The sequence below is a fragment of the Talpa occidentalis genome, unplaced genomic scaffold, assembly GCF_014898055.3.
Source record: "Talpa occidentalis isolate TD23 unplaced genomic scaffold, MPIMG_talOcc4v2.1 talOcc4.2, whole genome shotgun sequence".
Lineage (NCBI taxonomy): Eukaryota > Metazoa > Chordata > Mammalia > Eulipotyphla > Talpidae > Talpa > Talpa occidentalis.
The window spans coordinates 82938013-82949389 of record NW_023602073.1 but is presented as its reverse complement, the minus strand read 5'-3'; positions in this window follow the sequence as shown (position 1 = coordinate 82949389).

Here is an 11377-nt window from a genome sequence, read left to right as displayed (position 1 = left end):
CCTCTGGGGAAAAAATTTCAAATAGAACTTACTTTCCTTCCTTTCTTTTAATCCTTATAGAGTTCATTTATTATTATTAGACTTACCAGACAAGGGCATTAAGAGGGTAATAAAATTATGTCCTGCTTGAAATCTGATAATGAATCCTTTGTAAAACATTAATAGCCTTTCTTACATGCAGGTAGAAAGCATAACATTCTATGTTCGATGGCTTTTTAATTTAATTGAAGATATTATATAACTTACTGTCTCCTCTTATCACAAAACAAATAGCAGATCTTTGACATTCCCGAACTGATATGTTCAAAGTCCTTGAACACAATCATTTTCCCTAAAGATGTATTTTATTTTATTGATAACAATTTCCAAAATTTGTCCCTCCCCCTTTTAAGTTTATCCTGAATGTATCTAGTAAAACTGCTTTCAGTTTATATCTCTCCAAACTATTCACAATGATGAGTGATTTTTCTAAAATGCAAATTCTATGTTATCTATGTAATTTCTATGTTATCTTTGGTGACTACTTAGGGTCAAGTGGAGTTTTCCTAGCACAGCTTATAAGGGCTTATAAAGTCTGATCTGGGATGAGACAATACTGGCAGATGGAGCGAAAGGGTGCCTTAAACAAATGAAATCAGGAGAAGCATTATGGAAGTTGAGGCAGTTTTTGCAAATATAAGAACTACTATTTATTATCCAGTAGAGAGATCAAAGTTGTTATTTAGACAAGAGTATTTCCAAAGGGCCAAAATAGTAGGATGAACATAAATAAAAGACTTAATATAAAAAGTAGCACTCCCTCTTTACATAGTATAGTGAGTGTGTGTGTGTAAGGGGACTGGCAGATAATTTTAGTTCATAGGTTTCTAGATTATTAGACCACATCCTTACCAGATACAGAAAGAACCACACATCATCTAGAGATCTTCAATATGAGCTTCAAAACTGAATGGATATTGAATTGTCTCTCTTGGGAAACGTGGGAAGAAGGAATGACTGTATCATGACCAGAAGGAAAGACTCAGCAGAGGCAGGCTAGCTGTTCAAACATATTTCTCCTGCCACACATTTCCTAGCCTTTTGTTGTTGTCATTGTTGTTGTTTTTGTAATTAATGGGATTTAGCAGAAGTGACGGTGGTTACACTTCCTGACCTAACTCATACCAAAAAATTTCCATGTACACAGTGGGCGGAGCAACATGGCGGCGAGGAGACGCTGCTAGTAAGATCTCCCATTAAAAAAAGTTAATAGGGAGGAAAAGCGGCAGATCCCAGTGAGAACTGGGACACGGAAGATAAACAGACGACTCCAGCAAACTGCCCGAAGAAGAAAGTTGCCATAAAAGAGGACGAGAAGGGAGGGAAGCGCAGAACCCTGCTCCCCTCCCCCGCCCACAAAGTCGGCACTCTCCGACCGGCAGAGAGGAGGAAACAACAAACCAAAACGGCCAACAAGAAAAACGGACACAGCAAGCGGGACTGTGAGTGGAAAGGAACTATTGCAGCCACCACACCCCGTGAACGGGAGCTGAGGCGAACCCTGCAGGATCCGCCGCGGAGGTGAGCTCCAGGCGCCATTAAAGAGAGCCCCGCCCAGGAGGAGACCAGCCCCAGCACACAGCCCCGGCCGCCCGGCTGCTTGAAACTGACAGATGACTCCTGGAAGAACCAGAGGGGAACAGAGAAGCCCACCCAAGATGCCGGCCAGTCCCAACAACACAGTGTCCCAACGCATACGGCAAATTAGAAAACAGACAGTAGGGAAGAACCACACGCAACCTAGCAACTCTCCAGAGAAAAAGCACACCACAAAAAGAAAGCCAGCCCCCAGATTGCAAAGACAATAACTTGGAAGAATTTCTGAGCCTTCCAGAAAGAGAATTTAAAATTGCCGTGATTAAAAAACTGACAGAAGTCATAAAGGAAAACAATGATAAGGGAAAAATAATCAACGATCAGAAGAATGCAATTGAGTCCCTATAGAGGGAAAACAATGGTCAGAAGAAAGAAATTGAGTCCCTAAAGAGGGAAGTAAAAGAAATGCAGGAGATCAAAGAATTAATGGAAGAACTAAAGAATTCTGGGAAAAGCAATGAAAGCAGAATAGATGAAATGGAAGAACGAATAAGTAATCTTGAAGACACAGAAATAAAAAGAACCAAAACAGAAAAGGAAAGAGAAGTACGAAGGAAAAAGAACGAAGAAAGACTTCGGGAACTATCTGACTCCATGAGGAAAGGAAATATAAGAGTTATAGGAATACCAGAAGGAGAGGAGAGAGATGTAGGAACAGAGAAAATATTCAAAGAGATAATTGAAGAGAACTTCCCAAATGTGAAGAAGGAGCTGAAAATTGATATACAAGAAGCAAGAAGAACACCAAACTTCCACGACGAAAGGAAAAATACAGCAAGACACATAATAGTAAAGCTCCCAAGAATCCAGGACAAGGAAAAAATAATGAAGCTGGCAAGAGGGAAGAAACAGATAACATTCAAAGGAAAACCAATCAGGCTGACATCAGACTTCTCCGAAGAAACACTACGGGCAAGGAGAGAGTGGAGGGACATAGTCAACAGACTCCAAGAAAACAGATGCCAACCAAGAATACTCTATCCCGCAAAGCTCTCCTTCCTCTTTGAAGAAAGAATATGGACCTTCCCAGACAAACAGAAACTCCGGAATTTCATTGCAACTAAACCCCCACTCCAAAAAATACTACAAGGAGTCCTAAAGCCAGAACCTCAGAGGGACGAATAACAATGAAAGAAGGCCAAAAAAAAAAAAAAAGTTATTAAAAGAATAAATAAATAAAATCAAAGGAAAGACAAACACAATGGCAAATACAGATGTTAACATATCAATATTAACTCTAAATGTAAATGGACTAAACTCTTCAATAAAAAGACACAGAGTGGCAGCCTGGATTAAGAAACAAAACCCAACCTTTTGCTGTCTCCAGGAAACACATTTAGCTACAAAAGATAAAAATAGGCTCAAAGTTAAAGGATGGAAAACAATCCTACAAGCAAATGGACCAAAAAAGAAAGCAGGAACAGCTATACTTATATCAGATAAAACAGATTTCAAACTCAAAAAGATAAAAAGAGACCCCAATGGTCACTACATTATGATCAAGGGGACAATACTTCAAGAAGAAATAACACTCATTAACATATACTCACCAAACGAAGGAGCACCAAAATATATCAGACAACTGTTGTCCTCTCTGAAAACAGACATCAGAGAAAACACATACGTAGTGGGAGACTTCAACACACCACTATCAACAATGGATAGATCAACAAGACAAAAAATAAGTAAAGAAACCAAAGCTCTAAATAAGGACCTAGAGCAATTAGGCTTAACAGACATCTATAGAACACTAAACCCCAAAAAAACGGAGTACACATTTTTCTCAAGCGCACACGGATCATTCTCCAGGATCGATCACATACTGGGGCACAAGACAAACATCAACAGATACACCAAGATTGAAATCATATCAACCATCTTTTCTGACCATGAAGGCATCAAACTAGAAATAAACCATAAAAAGAAGGCAAGGAACTTTCCTACCTCATGGAGATTAAAAACCACACTACTGGAAGACCATTGGACTAATGAGGAGATCAAAGAAGAAATTAAAAAATTTTTTGAATTGAACGACAAGGAGGACACTAATATCCTAAATGTATGGGATGCAGCAAAAGCAGTAATAAGAGGAAAATATATAGCAATAGAAGCTCACATCAAGAAACAAGAAAGAACGCAAAGAAACAACCTCATCTCGAAGCTCAAAGATCTAGAAAAAGAACAACAAAAAAACCCCAAAACCAGTAGAAGAAAAGAAATAATAAAAACCAAAGCAGAAATAAATGAAATTGAAACTAAAAAAACAATCCAAAAGATCAATGAAACCAAGAGCTGGTTTTTTGAAAAAATCAATAAAATAGACAAACCCCTAGCCAGGCTCACAAAGGAAAAAAGGGAGAAAGCACAAATAAACAGGATCATCAATGAAAGAGGAGAAATCACAACGGACACAGCAGAAATCAAAAGAATAATCAGTAACTACTATGAACAGTTATATGGAAACAAGTTTAACAATCTAGAGGAGATGGACAAATTCCTACAACTCTACAATCACCCAAAGCTAGATAAAGAAGAAATAGAACACCTAAACAGACCAATTACAATTAGCGAAATTGAAATGGTAATAAAAAACCTCCCCAAAAACAAAAGCCCAGGACCTGATGGATTTACAAATGAATTCTACCAAACATTCAGAGACGAATTAGTGCCTATCCTTCACAAACTCTTCCAAAAAATTGAGAAGGAAGGGACAATACCAAACACGTTTTATGAAGCCAACATTACACTAATACCAAAACCAAACAAGGACAACACAAAAAAGGAAAACTACAGGCCAATCTCCCTAATGAACACTGATGCAAAAATCCTCAATAAAATTTTAGCTATCAGAATCCAACAATGTATCCATAAGATAATTCACCACGACCAAGTTGGATTCATTCCAGGGGCACAAGGATGGTTTAACATCCGAAAATCAATCAACGTTATCCAACACATCAACAAAAAGAAATATAAAAACCATATGATAATATCAATAGATGCTGAGAAAGCTTTCGACAAAGTGCAACACCCATTCATGATAAAAGCCCTTGAAATTCTGGGGATACAAGGAACATACCTCAACATCATAAAGGCCATCTATGACAAGCCAACAGCCAGTATCATTCTCAATGGTGAAAAGCTGAAAGCAATTCCATTAAGATCTGGAACAAGACAAGGATGTCCACTCTCACCATTGCTTTTCAATATAATACTGGAAGTCCTAGCCAGGGCAATAAGACAAGAGAAAGACATCCAAGGAATCCAAATAGGAAAAGAAGAAGTCAAACTATCACTATTTGCAGACGATATGATATTATACATAGAGAACCCCAAAAACTCCACAGAAAAGCTAATTCAACTCATCAATCAGTTCAGTAAAGTGGCAGGATACAAAATCAACACGCAAAAGTCAGTAGCCTTCCTATACACAAACAATAAATCTGAAGAAGAAGAAATCAAAAAGACCATCCCTTTTGTTATTGAAACAAAAAAAATCAAATATTTGGGAATAAATCTAACAAAAGAGGTAAAGGACCTATACAAAGAAAACTATAAAACACTGTTAAAAGAAATAGAAGAAGACACAAAGAAATGGAGAGACATCCCCTGCTCATGGATTGGAAGAATAAACATTATTAAAATGGCCATCCTACCAAAAGCAATATACAGATTCAATGCTATTCCAATCAAAATTTCAATGTCATTCTTCAAAGAAATAGAACAATTATTGATGAAATTCATATGGAATCACCAAAAACCCCGAATAGCCAAAGCTCTCCTGAAAAAAAAAGAAGGGAATGGAGGCATCAGACTCCCAGACTTCAAACTATACTACAAAGCCATAATCATCAAAACTGCATGGTATTGGAACAAGAACAGACATACAGACCAATGGAATCGAATAGAAAATCCAGAAATAAACCCACAGATTTATGGTCAACTAATCTTTGACAAAGGAGCAAAGAATATGCATTGGAGCAAAGAAAGTTTGTTCAATAAATGGTGCTGGGAAAACTGGGTCGCTACATGCAAAAGAATGAAGCTTGACCACCACCTCACACCATACACAAAAATCAACTCAAAATGGATTAAAGAACTAGACATAAGACCTGAAACCATAAAATATATAGAAGGAAATATAGGCGAAACACTACGGGATTTGCACATCAAAGACATCTTTACAGACACATCACCCAAAGCAGTGATAGTGAAGGCAAAGATAAACAGCTGGGACTACATCAAATTAAAGAGCTTCTGCACAGCAAAAGAGACAATAACAAAAACAAAGAGAAACCCCACCAACTGGGAGAACATTTTTGCACCCAACACTAATGATAAAGGACTGATCACAAAAATCTGCAAAGAGCTGATGAGACTCAACAACAACAAAGAAAATAATCCAGTCAAAAAATGGGCAGAAGAGCTAAAAAGAAACTTCTCTGAAGAGGAAATGCAAATGGCCAACAGGCATATGAAAAAATGTTCAACATCACTTGCCATCAGGGAAATGCAAATCAAAACTACCATGAGATACCATCTTACACCAGTGAGAATGGCACATATTAAAAAAAACTAGCAACAACAAATGCTGGCGAGGGTGTGGAGAAAAAGGAACTCTTCTGCACTGTTGGTGGGAGTGCAAACTGGTCCAACCACTGTGGAAAGCTGTATGGAGATTTCTGGACCTACTAAACATAGAGCTTCCATATGATCCAGCAATTCCACTCCTAGGTATTTACCCAAAGGACACAGAAACATCAATTCCAAAGAACACCTGCACCCCTATGTTTATAGCAGCACTGTTTACAATAGCTAAGCTTTGGAAACAACCCAAATGCCCAAAAGTAGATGACTGGATCAAGAAGATGTGGTACATATATACCATGGAATATTACTCAGCATTCAAAAAAGATAAACACATGCAATTTGCAGCAACATGGATGGCGCTGGAAGGGATCATGCTCAGCGAAATAAGCCAAAAAGAAAAAGAAAAATACCGGATGGTCTCACTCATAGCAGGAATCTAGAAAACTTAAATAAGGGACCAGGAAAATGAATAACTATAAGAAAGTGAAAATCAAAATCAACAAAAAACTATGAACCAGAGACACTTTTAGGGGGGCGGGGGTGGGAGGGGAGGGATTGGGGTCAGAATGGGGGGGCTGCAATTGTATGGGGAATATAACAATAAAATTTATTAAAAAAAAAAAAATTTAAAAAAAAAAAAAATTTCCATGTACAATCTTCTCTGTTTTCTGTCTGCTGGTTGGATGGCTGTATAGGCAGCCTTAAAGGTCATGTATTGAAGATGGCAAAACTTCAACAGCTGAATCTCTTGATCACATAGACAGTCCATCACATAGTACTTTCCTACAACCAACCTCTCCTCACCTCCTTGACACTGCCCTCTGGCTGAACATCACAGGAATAGAAACATATTAAACCACAGAGAGCTCAGGATTTCTTTCTTATAGTAACTAGTTTTGCCTTAACTAATACTATTATTTATTTAAGACAGAGTGGGGAGCAGAACAGGCAAATCTACTGAGATATAATGCTGAAGGCAGCAGTGGTTGAGGCAGGAGAGTTCTGCTGTGCCATGTGGGTTAGCTCTCTGGCTGGGGATCAAACTCACACCACAGTGACTGGTGATACCTTGATAGTATTGAGACTAACCCCTGCATCATCAGGGAGGCCTTCTTTAAATTATGTTTGAGAAATATCCATTTACTCTGAGTTTACTGTGGGTATTTAAAAAATCAGGAATTGGTATTAAATTTATTAGGTATACCTTTGATACCTATGAATATTACTTTTATGGGGCCTCCCCTGGGGCGCAGGCGGTTGAGTGCAGCGCTGTGAAGCTGTCCGCAGCCTCAACATTTTCCCATCTATATTCATGTGTTTAGTTTCCTTTCCTTTCCTGTCCTTCCTTTCTCTTACTATCTTCCTTTCTCCCCTACATCTCCTCCATCTTTTTTTTGCATTTGTCATCTATCAATACTAGGTTTGTACTAAATTTGTAAAATAAATTTGGAGGCTTTTTTATTTGTTATTTATTTATTTATTTATTTATTTTTGGTGGGACCCTCTCTGGTGGCCAGGGAACGAACCGGTGCTGCAGAGGCTGCGGGTAGCCTTGCACCCCAGTGCTCAACCGCTACGCCACCAGGGGAGGCCCTGGAGGCATTTTTAAAAGTTGGATCATATGGAATTAAAAATTATAATTAAAATCATCTGATATTAGAGTTTTTGAATATTTTTCCAGAAAAATACTTACTAAGCTAACCTTTTACTTTGCATATATTCTTTTTATTATTTTTGGTTATGCCTGTGAGCATGTTTTGGTTATGCCTGTGAGCATGAAGTCAGAGTACATGGTTACCTAGGGCATATTCTAGGTAAGGATAATGGCCAGAATTTCTGCAGAGTTAATTACATGTTTTTTTTGAAATCTATTTCTATTTAAGATATTGTGTGTGTATACATATATGTGTGTGTATACATATATGTGTGTGTATACATATATGTGAGAGAGAAAATATAATGAGCACCTGAGCCCTTCTTTGTTAAATCTAAATACTCTGTCTATTTTTCTTTATGCCTCTCATTGGGATTACTGCTTTTTGAACTGAATCTTTTTTTTTTTAATTGTGGTAACATTAGTTTATAACACTCTATAGTTTCCAGGAGTACATTTTTCCCACTTCTCCCATTACCAAATGCCCAGTCAACATCTACCACCTACCAGTTGGTCACTTCTATCCATTCGTTCCTTCTTCCTTCCCTTCTGATAACCACCATTCTGTGGTCAGATTCTAAAAGTTTGTTTTGCCTTCTTTATATTACACAAATGAGTGAACTCATATGGTATTTGGTATTGTATTTCCCCTTCTGGCTTATTTCCCAGTAAGTTTTCAACTTCTATTTTTTATGGCTGAGTAGTATTACTGTCTACATATGCCACATCCAGTCAGCTGTCATTGGGCATCTAGGTTGTTTCCATACCTTGGTTATTGAAAATAGGGCTGTGATAGTAGGGATACATATATATTTTCAAATTAGTGTTTTTATATTCTTTAGATAAACACCTGAAGTATAATTGTTGAATCATATAATAGTTCTCTTTTTTTTCCGAGGAAACACCATACTATGGAAATACCATAGTAGTTGCACTAATTTCCATTGTCATGAACAATGGATGAAGGTGGAACTGAATCTTGACATTGTCTTTTGATGAATTTTAGCCTTTTCTTGATTGAATTATTTCTTATTGTTATGGAATGTTTATTTTGAAAGTTTTATCATCTTGTGGTTTTTAAAATATAATGATAAAATTTTCATTGAAACAAGTTATAAAGTATATAACACAACCTAATTATAAACTTAGATATGCAGACTCTATGATAATCATATTAGTTTTATTTAATGAGCTGCCATAATAAAGGGTATATAATACTATTATAATTAGTCCTGACTCTTAAAAACAAACATACAAAAAATTGTCAGTTATGAAACTTTGCACAAGTTGTTTTCCCACACTTCTTCATCTGTAAAATAGTGAAATAATGACAACTTATGGAGTTGTTATGATCTTTGTTGTGGACAAAGTCATGCGATACTTGGCTCAGCACACTAACTATTAAATCCAGAAGTGACTCACTTGATTTCAGGAGGATTTTTTGCCTAAAGAATATTATAATTCCTTTAAACCTTTACATTTAGAGAATTAAATGCTGTTCATGGCATTGACTGCATCAAGTGTGTTCTCAGCTCTGAAGTAGATGACAACTCATTATGTTTGCACCTATGAAGAGGGGAGGTGCCCAACTTGCTAGGTCTCCTCAAATCCTCCCCTTCCTCCACCCTCTACATTTCCCTGTGAATCAGGTGTAAGCCTGCCTGGAGGGAGGTGTGTCATGGAAGTTGTCTCACTGGTGTTGTCACAACACTGGCTGCCATACATACACATACCAGTGAGTCTAGTCTTTTCTGTCAGTGGAGAGCAGGGCATATGTTCCTAGTTATCTTTTTTCCCCAGGTGAAGGAGAAACTGTTCAATGTCAGTCCCGTGTAGCCACCACAGTTTCTCAGTTCTGATTTTTCACTTCCACACTCCCAAAGCGAGGAAGCTGCACCGGGCTTTATGATAACAACTCACAGCCTCATCAAACTTCAAATGAGCACATATGTTTTGATCTTTCATAACAAACAAGGCAATGTTGTCAAAAAGAAAGCAAAAAATAATTCAGTTGACAATGCATCTGTTTGTCTGCTAGCCATGGAGATTTGCAGTAATGGAGCTGTGATGGCGTCCAGCCTTTAGCCGCAGTGCTTAGGGCTGATTATTGGTTTGCTGAAATATGAATATAAAAACACCTGACTCACCAAATTATTTCCTAGAATAGTTAGCTGGGTGAGGCTCACCAAGTTAATAACTAAACCCAACCCTCAAGTCTGTTGGCAAAGGACATATTTAAGCTTAATGACGCTGTATCCACCCAGAAAGATAAAGTAGTCTTTGATATCCTGCTCAGTTGACTGGGAAGAGGAGCATGACTCATTAGGCACCTGGGATGCTGAATGAATGGCCTGCATTTGAAATATTTTGAAAGGTGACTTGAAGTACTAAACCAGTTCATTGGAAACTGCACTGCAGAGCCTGAGGCAGGTGATGAATCAAGAAATAGGACTTATACCAGAGACAAAATCTTGTGCAAGAAAAACAGAGCAGAGAAAATATTTTTTACATCATGAACATATGAGTCAAGAGTAGTGCTGGCTTAGAAAAAAAATGTTAAGAAAAATGCGTGAGTCTAAAATAAAAACTGATCCACCCCCCTCCAATAAAAAATACCTCCACAATTTTGCAACCTGTCCTATCTAACTATATTGTTAAAATGATCTATGGTATATAAAAAGCATCTAACCCACTTCTGGCTGGCACATGGTGTCACTCAATGTATATCCCATCCCTTTACCTCTGATCTGATTTTCGTTATTTTTTTTAGAGAGAGAATGCTTTAACTATAGTTTCGTATAAGTTCATATATCTAAGTTATTAGTGTCAAAAGTCTAGCACTTTTACTATTAATAATAACCAAACTTGACAGAAAATTTAGTCATCTGTATCAAATTTCTGCCATATGGTTCAGAAATTATTTTGGGGAACATTTTGGAATGAAGACTGTTAACTCACTTTGGTATAGTTTCTATGATTTTGCAATAAAAAAGACTCTACTCATGGCCAAAACATGAATTTTAAAATACCACTGGTAACTCCACAGAGTTATTCAGTATTTAAGTGCTAAACTGCCAGTTTTCACATTTTAAATTTAGAATCAATCTTTATAGTTCTTTTCTTGAGGAAATAAATGGTGCTCTGAAATATTAACAAATTATAGAACCCTTTCATCTCTTCAACAACAAATGATTCTAAAGGCTAAGAAATAGTGATTCCACAAGTACCATTAAAAGTTATTGCATTCTGCATCCAGTGACACACACTTTCATACATAAAACCAAAAATATATAAGGAATGAACATTCTAAAATATTCCCTCTTTTCAGCTCCACCCAGTCACCTCTCATGTTTATTTAATGATTCTATATATTTATAACTTCATTAAATATAAGTGGCTGGGGTAACCTCAAAATAAGTTTTGTCAATAATAGTTCTATGTCTCTCACTTAATGCTGTTCACTAAAGTAAAACATTTCTTTTCTACAATAGGTTAATA